General features: G+C 42.4%; 1 non-coding gene across 1 annotated transcript; it reads right to left on the reverse strand.

The window, feature by feature from the left end:
- Nucleotides 1-1,114: 1,114 nt before the first annotated feature.
- LOC114109469 (U6 spliceosomal RNA) lies at nt 1,115-1,221 on the reverse strand. The gene has a single exon (XR_003586155.1). It is a non-coding gene; the product is annotated as a U6 spliceosomal RNA (small nuclear RNA).
- Nucleotides 1,222-10,401: the final 9,180 nt, after the last annotated feature.

Here is a 10,401-nt window from a genome sequence, read left to right on the forward strand (position 1 = left end):
GCGGTTGCAAAGCGTCAGACGTGGCTGAGCACGCATGCGTGTGGCACTCTCATTAGCCAGGCATGGTTTTCTCCATGTTTATCATTAGTTCAGCTTAAAGCCCTCCCACAGTGTGTGACACTATTCTCTGAATGCTCAGTCACATTAGCCATTCTGTTAATTTTTCTTTTAAAGAAATATCTTCCAGTTTTTGTCCTGCTCCAAACTGAGCTGGTTGCTGTCCAGGGCACCTGTCGTCCAAGGTCTCCCTTCACCATCACTCTGGGGCTTTTCTTCTCTTCTTTCCTGCATTTGTGGGTTTTTACCTCTTCCTCTTTCTTGGGATACTCTCTCTCTTTTAAAAAAAATTTTTTTGGAAGATCATTGCTTTACTATATTGTTCTGGTTTCTGCCATACATCAACAGGAATCAGCCACATACATATGTCCCCTCCCTCTTGAGCCTCCCTCCCACCTCCCACCCTTCCCCACCCTCTAGGTTGTCACAGAGCCCTGGGTTGAACTCCCTGTGTCACAGAGCAGACCCCACGGGCTATCTGTTTTACACATGGGAATGTATGTGTGTCTGTCCTACTCTGAATTCGGCCCATCCTCTCCCTCCCACACTGTGTCCACAAGCCTGTTCTCTCATGCCTGCGTCTCCATTGCTGCAAATAGGTTCATCAGTACCATCTTTCTAGATTCCACACACCTGTGTTAATTAATATACTATATTTATCTTTCTGACTTCCTTTGCTCTAGGTTCATCCACCTCATTAGGACTCACTCAAATGCATTCTTTTTTTTTTTTTTTAAAGCCAAGTGACATTCCATTCGGAGAAGGCAATGGCACCCCACTCCAGTACTCTTGCCTGGAAAATCCATGGATGGAGGAGCCTGGTAGGCTGCAGTCCATGGGGTCGCTAAGAGTCAGACACGACTGAGTGACTTCACTTTCACTTTTTATTTTCATGCATTGGCGAAGGAAATGGCAACCCACTCCAGTGTTCTTGCCTGGAGAATCCCAGGGACGGGGAAGTCTGGTGGGCTGCCGTCTATGGGGTTGCAGAGTCGGACACGACTGAGGCGACTTAGCAGCAGCAGCAGCAGCAGCAGCAGCAACATTCCATTGCATAAAATATATGTAATGCATCATAAATTTGCATGTCATCCTGGCACAGGGACCAGGCTACTCTTCTCTGTATTGCTCCAGTTTGGGTGTATGTGCTGTTGAAGCAAGCACATCCTCTTGTTTTTGTGACACACATCCTCCTGTAGCTTTCTGAGAAATGACAGAAATTTTACTGTGAGTGTTCTATATCTGAAAATGTCTTTATAGGACTTTCACATTTAATGAAAGGTTTGGATATGAAATTCTTGGTTGGAAATAATTTCCCTTACAATCCAACAGCATTGCTTATTGAATTCTACCTTCTACTGATGCTGTTGAGAAGTTCAGGACTATTCTGATTTTTGGTACTGTGTGTATGTATGTGTGTGCGTGTATTTTTTTTCTGCTCAGGAACTTTAGCATCCTCTCTTTGTCCCCAGTTCTGAAATATAAAAATGATGGGTTTCAATGTGGCTCTATTTTTATCTCTTGCACTGAGAACTTTGTGAGTCTTTCAATATGGAAAAACAGTGTGGAAACAGGTTTTCTCTCTAGAGTGCCTGCTGTTTGGAGTTGAACTTCTTTAAAGTGTTAGACACTCATTTGTGTCCAACTCTTTGTGACCCCATAGACTGCAGCCCACCAGGCTCCTCTGTCCATGGAATTCTCCAGGTAGGAATACTGGAGTGGGTTGCCATTTCCTTCTCCAGGGGATCTTCCCTTTTCCATATGTTCACTCTGCTGACTAACACTTCTGGTGGTTTTTAAAAGATATTTATTTATTCGGCTGTCAGTTCAGTCAGTCAGATCAGTCGCTCAGTTGTGTCCAACTCTTTGCGACCCCATGAATCGCAGCACGCCAGGCCTCCCTGTCCATCACCAACTCTCGGAGTTCACCCAAACTCATGTCCATCGAGTCAGTGATGCCATCCAGCCATCTCATCCTCTGTCATCCCTTTCTCCTCCTGTCCCCAATCCCTCCCAGCATCAGAGTCTTATCCAATGAGTCAACTCTTTGCATGAGGTGGCCAAAGTATTGGAGTTTCAGCTTTAGCATCATTCCTTCCAAAGAACAGCCAGGACTGATCTTCTTTAGAATGGACTGGTCAGATCTCCTTGCAGTCCAAGGGACTCTCAAGAGTCTTCTCTAACACCACAGTTCAAAAGCATCAATTCTTCAGCGCTCAGCTTTCTTCACAGTCCAGCTCTCACATCCATACATGACCACTGGAAAAACCATAGCCTTGACTAGATGGACCTTTGTTGGCAAAGTAATGTCTCTGCTTTTGAATATGCTATCTAGGTTGGTCTTAACTTTCCTTCCAAGGAGTAAGCATCTTTTAATTTCATGGCTGCAGTCATCATCTGCAGTGATTTTGGAGCCCCCCCAAAACAAAGTCTGACACTGTTTCCACTGTTTCCCATCTATTTCCCATGACGTGATGGGACTGGATGCCATGATCTTCGTTTTCTGAATGTTGAGCTTTAAGCCAACTTTTTCACTCTCCTCTTTCACGCTCATCAAGAGGCTCTTTAGTTCCTCTTCACTTTCTGCCATAAGGGTGATGCCATCTGCATATCTGAGGTTATTGATATTTCTCCCAGCAATCTTGATTCCAGCTTGTGCTTATTCCAGCCCAGCTTTTCTCATGATGTACACTGCATATAAGTTAAATAAGCAGGGTGACAATATACAGTCTTGAAGTACTCCTTTTCCTATTTGGAACCAGTCTGTTGTTCCATGTCCAGTTCTCACTGTTGCTTCCTGACCTGCATATAGGTTTCTCAAGAGTCAGGTCAGGTGGTCTGATATTCCCATCTCTTTCAGAATTTTCCACAGTTTATTGTGATCCACACAGTCAAAGGCTTTGGCATAGTCAATAAAGCAGAAATTGATGTTTTCCTGGAACTCTCTTCCTTTTTCCATGATTTGGCTGTATCAGGTCTTAATTCCAGCACGTGAGATTTGCATTGCATCATTCAGGATCTTTTGTTGCACTGCACAGACTCTCTAGTTGGGGTGCATGGTCTCAGTAGCTGTGGGTGGCACGGGCTTAGTTGCTCTGTGGCTTATGGGGTCTTAGACATGGGATCCCTTTGACCAGGGATTGAACCCAAATCCCCTGAATTGCAAGGTGGGTTCTTAACCACTGGACGGCCAGGGAACTCCCTCTAGTGGGTTTTAAGTTTCTACTCTTGTGTTTTTATTTAAAGGGCTCCTTTTTGGAGTCTCTGAATATTTTAAAAGGTATCTTGGTCTTGTTTTGTAAATACGTTTTCTCTGAGATATTAATGATAGTTTAAAGAAAGGTTTTATCTTCTGCATGCTCCCTGCTTCTCTAATCTCCCCCAACCCAATATGTTTGTTTTGATTTTTATTACTCATTTTAGGTTTCCTCAAATTTCTTGTTATCTTTGGTTGTCTGTTAGTCATTGAAAGGAACATGAGAAAGCTCATCTGACTTCTGTGTTGCTCTTCATGGCTTTCACTGTAGGGTGAAGCCTGGGTACTTCACTGGGTACTGTTTCACTGGGTAACTGCTGATCTCAGTATCTTTATATTTGATTTTTTTTAATAAAATTTTTTTAAAATTGGGTAATAATTGCTTTACAAAGTCATGTTGATTTCTGCCATACAACAACTCGAACCAGTCATACCTGTATGTATATCCCTTCCTTCTTGAGCCTCCCTCCCACTCCACCCCCAACTCTCCCTTCTAGGATGTTACAGAGCACCAAACTGGGTTCCCTGTGTTATCTGGCAGCTTCCCAGTAGCTATTGACATCTGCTTCACATATGGTAGTTTATATACATCAATGCTGCTTTCAGTTCACCCCAGCCTCTCCTTCCCCTGCTGTGTCCCTGAGTCTGTTCTCTATGCCTCTGTCTCTATTCCTACCCTGCAAATATGTTCAGCAGTCTCATTTTTCTACATTCCATGTGTGTGCATGCTGAGTTGCTTCAGTCATGTCCAACTCTTTGAGACTCTATGGACTGTAGCCCACCAGGCTCCTCTGTCCATGGGATTCTCCAGGCAAGAATACAGGCGTGGGTTGCCATGCCCTCCTCCAAGGGATCTTCTGGACCCAGGGATTGAACCCATATCTCTTATGTCTCCTGCATCGGCAGGTGGGTTCTTTACCACTACCACCACCTAGGAAGTCCTAGATTACACATATATGCACTAATATATGGTATCTGTTCTTCTCTTTCTGACTTACCTCACTCTGTATAATAGGCTCTAGGTTCATCCACCCCTCTAGAACTGACTCAAATCCGTTCCTTTTTATGGCTGAGTAGTATCCCATTGTATCCATGTGCTGCAGCTTCTTTACTGAGCATCTTTGAGTGCCTGCTCAGTCTCCTCAGTTGTGTCCGACTCTTTGCAACCTCATGGACTGTAGCCCACCAGGCTCCTCTGTCTATGGGATTTCCCAGGCAAGAATACTGGAGTGGGTAGCCATTCCCTTCTCCAGGGTAAGTATCTTTACACCTTTTCTATTAGGCTGGCTAGATTTCTCAGGCATGTGTTAGTCTCCTGGTTGAAGGATTTATCCTGACAGTGTTCTGGAAGCTGAGGTAGGCGGAGAAGTCTAGGGAAGAAAAGTGGAATTTTAACAATCAGTGTGGTTCTCTTAGTTAATGCTCATATTTTTGGTACAGTTTAAGTTGTCCCTCAATTTTCCTTGATGTACCCCAATCCAGGGAGACCACTTTTACCTTCTTTAAAGCACTGGTTCTCAAAGTATAGTCTGTGAGCCTTTAGGAGTCACTCAGACCCTTTTAGGGGGTCAGCAAGATTAAAACTGTTTTCTTCAATATAGTGAAAATGAGTGTACTACCCAAAGCAATCTATAGAGTCAATGCAATCCCTGTCAAGCTACCAATGGTATTTTTCACAGAACTAGATCAAATAATTTCACAATTTGTATGGAAATACAAAAACCTCGAATAGCCAAAGCAATCTTGAGAAAGAAGAATGGAACTGGAGGAATCACCCTGCCTGACTTCAGGCTCTACAAAGCCACAGTCATCAAGACGGTATGATACTGGCACAAAGACAGAAATATAGATCAATGGAACAAAATAGAAAGCCCAGAGATAAATCCACACACCTATGGTCACCTTATCCTCAAAAAAGGAGGCAAGAATATACAATGGAGAAAAGACAATCTCTTTAACAAGTGATGCTGGGAAAACTGGTCAACGATTTGTAAAAAAATGACACTAGAACACTTTCTAACACCATATACAAAAATAAACTCAAAATGGATTAAATATCTAAACATAAGACCAGAAACTATAAAACTGCTAGAGGAGAACATAGGCAAAACACTCTCCGATGAGAGTACATCACAGCAAGATCCTCTATGACTCACCTCCCAGAATACTGGAAATAAAAGCAAAAATAAGCAAATGGGACCTAATTAAAATCAAAAGCTTCTGCGCAACAAAGGAAACTATAAGCAAGGTGAAAAGACAGGCTTCAGAATGGGAGAAAATAATAGCAAATGAAGCAACTGACAAAGAATTAATCTCAAAAATATACAAGCAACTCGTGCAGCTCAATTCCAGAAAAATAAACGACCCAATCAAAAAATGGGCCAAAGAACTAAATAGACATTTCTCCAAAGAAGACATACAGATAGCTAACAAACACATGAAAAGATGCTCAACATCACTCATTATCAGAGAAATGCAAATCTAAACCACAAGGAGGTACCATCTCATGCTGGTCAGAATGGCCGTGATCCAAAAGTCTACAAGCAATAAATGCTGGAGAGGGTGGGGAGAAAAGGGAACCCTCTTACACTGTTGGTGGGAATGCAAACTAGTACAGCCACTATGGAGAGCAGTGTGGAGATTCCTCAGAAAACTGGAAATAGAACTGCCTTATGACCCAGCAATCCCACTGTTGGGCATACACACTGAGGAAACCAGAACTGAAAGAGACACGTGTACCCCAGTGTTCATCGCAACACTGTTTATAATAGCCTGGACATGGAAACAACCTCGATGCCCATCAGCAGATGAGTGGATAAGAAAGCTGTGGTACATATACACAATGGAGTATTACTCAGCCATTAAAAAGAATACATTTGAATCAGTTCTAATGAGGTGGATGAAACTGGAGCTGATTATACAGACTGAAGTAAGCCAGAAAGAAAAACACCAATACAGTATACTAACGCATATATATGGAATTTAGAAAGATGGTAACGATAACCCTGTATGCGAGACAGCAAAAGAGACACAGATGTATAGAACAGTCCTTTGGACTCTGTGGGAGAAGGCAAGGGGGGGATGATTTGAGAGGGTAACGTTGAAACACGTAAATTATATGTGAAACGGATCACCAGTCCAGGTTTGATGTATGAGACAGGGCGCTCAGGGCTGGTGCACTGGGATGACCCAGGGGGATGGGATGGGGAGGGAGGTGGGAGGGGGGTTCAGGATCGGAACACATGTACACCCGTGGTGGATTCATGTCAATGTATGGCAAAAAACCACTACAAAATTGTAAAGTAATTAGCCTCCCAAAAAAAAAAGTTTTCTTAATAATACCAACACTTCATTTGCCTTTTGCACTCTCGCTTTTTAATGAGTATACAGTGAAGTTTTCCAGAGGCTATGTGACATGTGATATCACAATAGGTTGAATGGAAGAGTACATAGAAGACCAACTATCTTATATTAAGCCAACTATTAAACAGATTTGAAAAATGTAAAGCAATGCTGTATTTAGGATTTTTTTTTTATTTAGAAAATATAGTTATATTTACATAAAATATATTATTTGAGTTAATGTATATTTACTGTTTGTTACCACTACCACTATTTAAGATAAATAAATAAATATTTTTAAATGACTCGGTTTTAATTTCTCCCATAAGTATCAGTATATGCAATTCTCATGATCTTTTTGGAGTCCTCAATAATTTTGAAGACTAGTTGTCCTGAGACTAAGCGTTTTAGAATCGTTGTTCTCGAGAATAGTCAAATGAAACTGGGGAGAAATCTGAGGATTCTAACTTGTTTTTGAACAGAAAACCCATTTGCTTTTCTTCTCTCTTTTCCCCTTCCTTTCAGAGGCTGCTGTTCTGTAAGCAGCAAAGCGGAGAAACAGAGGAGCCTGTGTCCCTGAAGACTTCATCAGGTGATGAATCAACCAGCCCTGAAGGCTGGCTCACCTCTGGAGATGCTTCCTGTTTTGTGAGATGATAGCTTTCTGTTTGGTTTGATGTGGTTGTTTATTGCAGCTGAAAACCTACTGGAGGCCAAGAGAGGAGAGGGTTTCCAGAAGCCAGCAGTGATGGCGTCTGTAGATGGTGGGCAGTGAAGGTGGTCCTAGGCTTTGGCTGCAGAGAGGCCCTAGGTGGCCTTGGCACGTCATTTTCAGTGGGGTGGGTGGTGGCACAGACCAGGTCAGGTCCTGGCAGACCCTTCTCTGTTAGTTCCTCTCTTTCTCTGTCTTTTTCTCTGTCTCCTTTAATCCTCCAGACCACAGGATGCTGGGGGTTCTTCTCAGCTTAGTCTGGGCTGTCTTCTCCCCTCTCTGTGTTTTTTGTCTGACGTCACCCTTTTCTATAGGAAATGTCATTTTGTGCTGGCGTTGCTGTGCCAGGTCTTCGCTGCTTCCACGGGTTTTCTCTAGCTGTGAGCAGGGTCTGCTCTTCAGCTGCAGAGTGAGGGCTTCTCTTGTTGTGGAGCACGGGCTCTAGGCATGTGGGCTGCAGTAACTGCGGTCCACTGGCTCAGTTGCCCCATGGCATATGGAATCTTCCTGGACCACCAGATATCAAACCCATGTCTTCTGCATTGGCGGGTGGATTCTTTTCCACTGGCCCCCCAGGGAAGTCCAGTGCTGTCTTCTTTTTTTTTTTTTTTAAATTGCAGTATAGGTCATTCACCATGTTGTGTTAGTTTCTGGTATACAGCAAACTGATTCAGCTATGCATATTCTTTCTCAGATTCTTTCCATTATGTGTGTGTGCGCTGAGTTGCTCAGTTGTGTCTGACTCTTGAGACCCCATAGACTGTAGCCCGCCAGGCTCCTCTGTCCATAGGATTTTCCAGGCAAGAATACTGGAGTGGGTTGCCATTTCCTTCTCCAGGGAATCTTCCCAACCCAGGAATCGAACCTGGGTCTCCTGCATTGCAAACAGACTCTTTACCAGCTGAGCTACAAGGGAAGACCCTCTTTCCATTATAGGTTATTATAAAGTACTGAGCATAGTTCCCTTGCTATATAGTAGTAGCACAGTAGGTCCTTGTTGATTATCTATTTTATATACAGTAATGGATCTACATTAATCCCAAGCTCTTAACCTATCCATCCCCCTGCCTTGCCCCTTTGGTAACCAAAAGTTTGTTTTCCATGTCTGTGAGTCTGTTTGTGTTTATAAATAAGTTCATTTGTATTATTTTTTAATATTCCACATATAAGTGATATCACATGACATTTGTTTTTCTTTCTCTTTCTGACTTACTTAGTGTGATTATCTTTAAGTTCATCAATATTGCCGCAAATAATAATTGCATTCTTTTTTTATGGCTGAGTAATTATCCATTGTATGTATATATACATACCACACCTTCTTTAAAAATACATGCACCTCAGTGTTCATAGCAGCACTATTTACAATTAGCCAAGACATGGAAACAACCTTAATATCCATCAAATAGATGAATACCATCTTCTTGACCCATGATTGCAGAAACCTCCTAGCTGGCCCTTCCTTTCTTGCTGTCCTTTACCCAACAATCAGACTGCGCTTATAAAAAAAATACAAGAAAGATCCTGTTCATCCTGCTTTAAATCCTTCCACTGCTTCTGTCCCTATGATAAAATCCAGACCCCTTCCAATGACCCACGAGGCCCTGCCTGCCCTGGCCTCTGTTGTCTTCACGCGCCTTATTGCACATGGTCCTTGTCATTGCTCACGTCTGTCTAGCTGTACTGATCTTTTTTTTTTTTTAATTAATTCATTTATTTGGCTGCACTGGTCTTAGTTGAGGCACTCAGGATCTTCAGTCTTAGTTGTGGCATGTGGGATCTAGTTCCCTACCAGGAATCAAACCTGGGTCCTCTGCATTGAGAGCACAGAGACTTAGCCACTGGACCACCAGGAAAGTTCTTGTACTGGTCTTTTAGTCTCTTGAACAAACTGCTCATTCTACCTAGGAAGGGTTTCCTCATCCCTCATTGTTTGGTTAGCTCCTTATATTCCTTTAAATCTCAGCTAAATGTCATTTCTTCAGCAAGCTGTTTCCACTGATTTTATCTAAAGTCCATGTTCCATGTATTTTCTCCTACTAAGCTCTTTGTTTTGTTTGATTACTTATTTCTTTTGTTTCAAGGCATATATAGTAGTTCAGATTTATTATGTAAAACTGTTTTCTAAATAATCTGGGTTTGAATGCACAGTAAGAAGGGTCTTATATTTATTTGCTAACTGCTCTCAGATGAACAATGATTCCCGTCATGGCCTTAGCTAAGAATCTCTTAGAAGAGTTCAGTAATTCTTAGTAACTCAGGGAAAAAAATTACAGGAAACACCAGAGACCATATTGACTCTTAGAACTCCAGAATAATTATTTTTGAACTTTCCCAAGTGAACCCATTGGAGTTTAATTTAATAACATTAGATCTCTTCAAAGATCCAGACTTTTGTCTCAGATTTACTGAGTATGCTACTGAATCAAATGTCTTGTGACTCCTCATTCTGATTTTTAGTAACAGCGAATTAACAACCTTGTCCTCGTCCTTGGAAGTCTGCAGATAAAGTGTATCTGAAAGGGTCCCAGAGTCTGGGAAGAGAAACAAGGACCCAGTCCTGGGATTTCTGGCTCAAGCTACAGCTTTTGCTGGAAATGAGGTCAGTGGTTGCAAGGGATCTGAGTTGGTCCCTTGACAGTTGCACGATGATAGACTCAGGGTGTGTTTGCAGCCAGGCACCCACCTCCTTTTCTGGTGCCTCAGCAGCTGGTGTACATGCTTGGTCCCTGACAGGATTCTGGAGGATGTAGCTCTTGGGTCATCTCTGTGTGAATGTCTTGGAACCAGCACCAGAAGCAGACAGAGGATTCCTACATTTTCTTCTCTTCTTCCTCTCTGAACTGAATTTTGATAATCTTTATAGGCAAGAATAGGAAAGTGTGCTTGGCGGTGCCAGCCTGGGAGGAGGTCACAGGAAGGAACGTGGCTTCATCTTCTGAACATTTCCTTTTTTAAAATTTTGCTTCAGATATTATTATTATTATTTTAATGTCTTTTGGCCACATCTCACGGCCTGTGGGATCTCAGTTCC

Source organism: Ovis aries, chromosome 19, assembly GCF_016772045.2.
Source record: "Ovis aries strain OAR_USU_Benz2616 breed Rambouillet chromosome 19, ARS-UI_Ramb_v3.0, whole genome shotgun sequence".
NCBI lineage: Eukaryota > Metazoa > Chordata > Mammalia > Artiodactyla > Bovidae > Ovis > Ovis aries.